The sequence below is a fragment of the Sebastes fasciatus genome, chromosome 14, assembly GCF_043250625.1.
Source record: "Sebastes fasciatus isolate fSebFas1 chromosome 14, fSebFas1.pri, whole genome shotgun sequence".
Taxonomy (NCBI): Eukaryota; Metazoa; Chordata; class Actinopteri; order Perciformes; family Sebastidae; genus Sebastes; species Sebastes fasciatus.
The window spans coordinates 19,994,191-20,000,854 of NC_133808.1; the positions used below are offsets into that span (position 1 = coordinate 19,994,191).

Genomic DNA, 6,664 nt, shown 5'->3' on the forward strand with positions numbered 1-6,664 from the left:
TCTTCAACCCTTGTCAACCCCCTCTGACCCCCCTCTATCTCTGCTCTTCATCAGCTCTCTCCTTCCTTTACTCTAACCAGACCTGGGCCACCTTTTTAACCCTCCGTTGCCATTTATTTTTGTCCATATCTCTTTCCCCCATTTTCTCCCTCCTCCTCTTGATTTTCTCTATCAGTGAGCCCTCTATTCTCCCTGAAGTCAGAGCCTATAAACTCCAAGGACATAAAGACACGACCACAACCATAAAGACTGTTAAGAGTCTTCGGTCTAATTTATAACATTTGAAGGCCATTCTTTGCTTATCCGCAACTCCAGTGCTGAGATTGATTTGTTCCAGTATGGGTGGTCCCATGGGAAATCAAACTCTTAACCCTTTCATTTACACTTGAGATGTGACTTGTAACTGAATGGGACAATTGTACCAAAAAACCGGAAAACAACTGGTTTCCAGATCTTTCCTTATGTTTTCTGTTATCTGAAACATTCAAATGTTCTTCCTGAGGGTGGAGTGGTGTTGCAGCAGCAATTTACTGTTGTCTCCCGGTGATAATATAATGCAGATAATAGACCTCCAGCTCACTGATGGACCCCTCTTAACCTTCTCCCCTCCATTTTTCTGAAACCGCTCAATCTTTTTCCCCTCCTCTCTCTCTGATCTGGCCTGAGGGTCAAAAGCTCAGGGGCTCTCTCTGCTCTCCATGTGTGAGATTTACTGTAAACAAGCTCTGTAGATCACTCAAGAAAACACAAGGGGGACTTTTTGGCTCTCTGAACCCTCTCTCTTTCAAGCATTCAGATCAAATTTCCTTCATTTCTAGTGATGACATGAATAACTGCAGTACACCATAGTGATAATTTTTGCTATTAGTCTTTATATCCAAGATGGTGCCGTAGGCGGCAGCCTGCTGCAGCAGCTCCCGGTGTGCGTTTTCGTCTTTTCCCAAAGCAATAACTCCCTGCAACACCTCACCTCGGTCTAACAGAGAACTCTCAGCTTTATAGTTTCTCTCACAACCACACTCCATTCGGTTTCAATCCTATTATAATCTTGCACATGTGGAATTTGCTTACCGCCTCACTTCATTTTGTATTTTAAAGAAAAATGTAACGTGCACACATTTCTAATATATAGTATGTCATTGCACACTTTGCTATTGTATATAGTATGTTATTGTTATTTTATGTTCGTATTTTATATTTTCTAAGCTAGTTGTAGTAGTCTGGTATATTTATAGTGTATTCTAATATATTCTTTATATTGTGTACACTATAGATATTATCTCTAGTGTTGATATGTATATTTACTATATTGTATATTTGTATATTTACTTTATTTTTTTCAATGAAAGCATATCCACAGCTACATGTACAATAGATGGAGGCTGGTTAATATACATACTGCATGACTATACGATACAGTGAGGATTAAACATGTGGCCGTTTAATGATTGCAAAATGACTTCAACTATTCAACCTCCAAAAATTCTTGCTCCCAACTGAGAAGGATTGAACAACAGGGCTACAATCGGTGATTGTTTTCATAATTGATCGATCTGCCAATTATTTTTTGGATTAATCTATTATTTGTTAGGTCTAAAATGTCAGAAAATAGTATAAAATGTCAATCCCTGGTCCACAAAGTACAAGGCAAAGTCCAAATCTTTAAATGTCTTGTTTTGTCAGTCCAGAACCCAAAGATATTCAGTTTAATATAGTATAAAACAGAGGAAAGCAGGAAATCTCCATATTCGAGAGGCTGAAGACAACATTTTCTGCCATTTCTGCATGAAAAATCACTTTCAACTTTCATGATAGTTGCCGTTTATTATTCTGTCGACCGACTAATTGATTAGTTGACTAATTGTTGCAGCTCAATTTGCGCAGCTCTGTTTTTCCCTCCAGAATTTTTCAACACAAAGGTGACCCCCAGACCATGACCAGTGGCCACGAATGGATCTCCTTGTATGGCTGCAGTACAGTGTGAAGACTGCACACTGCTCACCAGTGTCCAGACACAACTGAGAACCAAATACATTATTGTGAATTCTGGCAGTTTTTACTCACATATGAACTGTATATGGTCTTACATTTTAATCATGTCCTCTCTCTTTATAGCCCCCAAAACTAGAACATACTTATCAAGCTTAAATATTTACATTTTATCATTTTAATACCACAGAACAGGGCAGAAGTAAGGCCAAAAAGATGCTGTTTGCTTAGCATAACTGCGAAAATGACCACATAGCCCTCCCCCAGCTGGCCATCTCAAATAACTTAGTTTCCAGCTGAGAGTAAAGCTAACACACTGTAAAAAAAAGCACGAAAACAGTCCTGTGACCATCCAACCATCAGCCCAGTGGATCCCTGCCATGTCCGCCTACCCGGCTGTTAAGCTCCGGGCTCCAGGCGAGCCTTGACCTCATGGAGGGCTGCAGCCTCGAATCAATAATAGACCACAAGGTCCTGGTCCCGGTGCCCCGGTGTGACCCTTGAGCACTCGTTCTTCAAAGTCAGACTTCAAGAAGGTTAGCGCTCATGAAAACCATGAATCTTAAAATGTTGTGTCAGAGTTAGCCAGAGTTAATTTATGCAATATAATCAGCATTTAAACTTTTAATTGGAGCTTAATTATTGCCTGGTAGTATACAGTGTGTAGAGAAAGATTGTGGTTTTAGGGTAAATGTTAATAAAGTAAACATGCTGCCAGTCACCGTTAAGTTTTTTAATATTTGTACACAGTGATCTTTACCTAACTTGCCCAAGTGCTTTGAGAGTGGAAGTTGTCTGGAAAACAAATCTAATATGTTTCGCAGTTAACATTTTGTTCAGTATGAACATTTTCTGACTACGCAGATACATTTATTGAAATTCATTATTTGAAATAAAATGGTAATTCATTGTGTTTCTCTATGTATTTGTAACACATGTTCCTACGTACAGAGCTATTTGAATTGAAAAATTAAAGCTAGTACACAAGTAAGGGATAATGTACAGCGAGCCAGTCATTGTTTCGCATCAACAATGACCGGCTCGCTGTATATTATCCCGCTTATTAAACGGCTACTTACTTAAGAAATCAAAAATTTCACACAAAAATGGTCCTCTAGAGTCCGAGATCAGAACTGCGCCCATAGCAGCGGTCTTCTAAAGAAATAACAGACCGTAGATCGCCGTGATTGACCAATCAGAATTGAGTATTCAACACAGCTGTGTAATAATAATCGATGCCAGAACTTTCACTAAGAGTTTAGCGTATGGTATACCATGAGATTAGAAATAATGCTTCTTGTGCCATGCATAAGGAAATTGACCTTTCGAGAATGCTGATTTCAATGAGTGCTCGGTCTGTGCTGGACAACCTGTTCTTGCCTTTAACCAGCACTTTATGAGCCCACAGCCTCGACCTGCTTGAAGCCGTGAGGTCATGAAGAACGTAATTGAAGGTCTTGGTTTTTCTAAGGATAGCTCTTGGCTTCCTACCCTCTCCGATCCCTCTATTCCTGTTTTCACTTTTTGGAATGACCTTGACGGAGAGAGGAGATGTTTGTAATGATTATTTTTCTTTTTTTTCTTCTTGCAAGGTGCACCATGTGAACTCCAAGATACAGAAACTTAGTAAGACATTGACAGTGGGCAACCTCTGGGTCTGAAAAGTGAAGCCAATGCTGAAGTGCATTAAACTTGTATTCTTTCTAATTGCCAGCAGGGGGCGACTCCTGTGGTTGCAAAAAGAAGTCAGATTGTTTAGAAGTCTATGAGAAAATGACCCTACTTCTTACTTGATTTATTACCTCAGTAAACATTGTAAACATGAGTTTATGGTCTCAATCGCTAGTTCTAAGTCTTCTTCAATACAGCATGATGTTCATTTAGTAAATTATGGTCCCATTTAGAGTCAAATAGACCATAAAGCAGGGTATTCTTTAGGGTGTGGCTACCTTGTGATTGACAGGTCGCTACCACGGCGTTGTCCGTGTTTTCATCGTACAACTTTAATCCTTTCACAGTGTGTTTTTCAGTTCATGAACGTTAATTACAACCTTTTTGCCGAGAAGTGTCTTATTCAGCATTCAGTTGTACTTAGCTCCACCCTCTCATATCACTTCTGGTGGCCAAAATCGATGGCCACTTCTAATATACAGTCTTTGGGCATTGATGACTTAATGATCATTGGTTTTAATACAGTTAAATGTAACCAGAGATCATGTAGGACCTCTGTACCTTCTGTTTTCCCTCCACTGTTTTGTATCACTCTTTTTATTCTGATACAATGAGAACAGATACAAAATGTAATGAGCCAAAAAACAGAAAATAAAGAAACACATTGCAGTCAAGTTCAATAATGCAAAATATGAGAGCTGCGAGACAAACATAACTTAATAGAATGCAATGATTTTATTTATTTTTTTTAGCCAGGACTTTAACGAAAGAGTTTATTCACACATCAAAGCCAGATCAAAAAGAATACATAATGCACATGATTTGAAATTATGTATCAGCAAGCTGGTCTCCTCTCCCCATCGAGTTGTTTACTTCCTGAATTCATGACTCAGCGCTCCGTTGGTTGACCTAGATAGCACCAAACCCCGGAGACAAAAAGATAGAGAGCACTGATGACCAGTGTACTTTTTAGAGTCTCAGTGGGGAGAGGCTGGCTGGCAGGCACAGAGAGCCAGACTGCAACTTTACTTATTGTGCACTGTAGGTTGTACAGTAAGACACAAGTGTAAATGAGACTAAGTGTAGAGGCAGTAACCACATTGATTCATTGATTCATTTAGCTAGTCCGTCCATAATATAAGTCTACAACATGCGGTAATGTCCCTTTCTTTTCTCCCTTCCTCCCGTCTCCTTTCATCCATTAATTCAGTCGTTCGCCTCCACCAAAGTGCCATTGATATTACATTATGTCTTGATTCGTTCCTTCCTTCCAGTCAGACAGACACTGATTCATTTATTACGGTCCAATACATTCCAATACAGTGATGACTATTGTAACCAAGTTGAGTTGGGATTGGGCCTAATGCTTTTCACAGCCATATCACAGCTACAGGGGAATCAGAGCAGCGTGAGAACGGTTCAGCCTTCATCAACTGCAATGACATAAGGAGTTATAGGGTGGTGTAGATTGGGTCATCGGATGAAAATCGCCAGAGAGGAATTAGCTTGTGAACGTACAGTAAAGCATCAAATCGCATCTTCAAAGATATGTACGGACGTTCACTTGTCGCCTGTCAAACTGGGGGGGATAAATAGTCATTCAAGATTAATTTGACAATCTATTATTCAGGCAGCTGATGTGAGAATTCAGTGATGACCCTATTCTCACATCTGCCGCTGCTCGCTCTCACCCTGCTGCCCCCCGCGTGAACGGACTTAAACTGAGATTATATATGAAATTTAAAGGGATAGTTAGGGTGTTTTGAAGTGGGGTTGTATGAGGTACTTCTCCATAGCCAGTGTATTACCTACAGGAGATGACGGTCGGCACGCCCCCAGCTCGGAGAAACAGACAGGAGTTACCACATGGAAACAAAATAATGCACTGCTGTGGACGGGACCGACAGCAAAACTTATTTAAGCCACCTAAAAGAAAGGCCCACCTAAAAAATCAATATTGATTTTCACTGCTTTACCTTGCCGTCAGACAGCCCCGTCCGACATAGACTGTATAGCTGTTTCACGGCAAGGTAAACCGGCGAAAATATTCTAAATATAGCGTACACTTTAAACTGCTATTGATTTTTTTAGGTGGTAACTCCAGTCTGCTTCTCCAAGCTTGGAGCATGTCGACCGTCATCTACTGTAGGTAATACACTGACAACCCCACTTCAAAACACACAAACTATCCCTTTAATGTTAATGTTAAAAACTTCTATCCAAACAAACCACCCCCCTTACACACACACACACACACACACATACAGTACAAAGGCAGGCCCTTAAAGGATGGTGGGTGGGGGTTACTGCTTACAGGAGACAACAGCTGAGAAGCATCAGTCTATTTTTGTTGTCCCTCTCTGAGAAGGAGGTGTGATGATTATGGGGTGCTTGAGAATCTGAGATCACACGAAAGAGACAGCCCTTTATTTAGTTGCCCTCAGCCACATTTCAGGAAATCCATCTGGAACACTGCGGGCTTCATTGTCCCACACTGAATAGAGTCAAATGGGCAGAGAATCGAAATAGCTGGAGCCCATTACAAACTAAAACTAAACTTGTCAGTCCTTGTAAACAGAAACAGCACCAACTGGCGTTATAGGTGGATGTTTTATCCAGAAACCCTCTAGGACCATATAGCTACTATTGATGACACAGAGGTCATGTCCTCTGTGTTATTTCTGGGAATTTAGAGAGTTTAACAACCTGGGGCACGTAACATAAAACTAAATCTGATATTTATTAAGATTAAAACACTTTAAATTGGGTGTTTTTAATCAAGAAATATTAAATGAAATGAAATTAAATGAAATTAAATCAAGGGATGGAATTTAGTATTTTATCCTGGCAGTGTGAAAAAGCAACAGACACAGCTTTTGGACAGATACTTTACTGAAATATATAATGGACAAGTTAAATGTCATGACAAAAACTAAGATTTTAAGAGAATTTAATTTTGTTTGAGGGTAGTCCAAAAAATCTTAGAGAAAGACTCAAACTCAGT

General features: G+C 39.9%; 1 protein-coding gene across 1 annotated transcript in view; it reads right to left on the bottom strand.

Moving 5' to 3' along the window:
• ercc1 (excision repair cross-complementation group 1) overlaps window positions 1–6,664 on the bottom strand; it is a 192,561-nt gene that overhangs the window by 102,949 nt on the left and 82,948 nt on the right. The window lies entirely within an intron of this gene.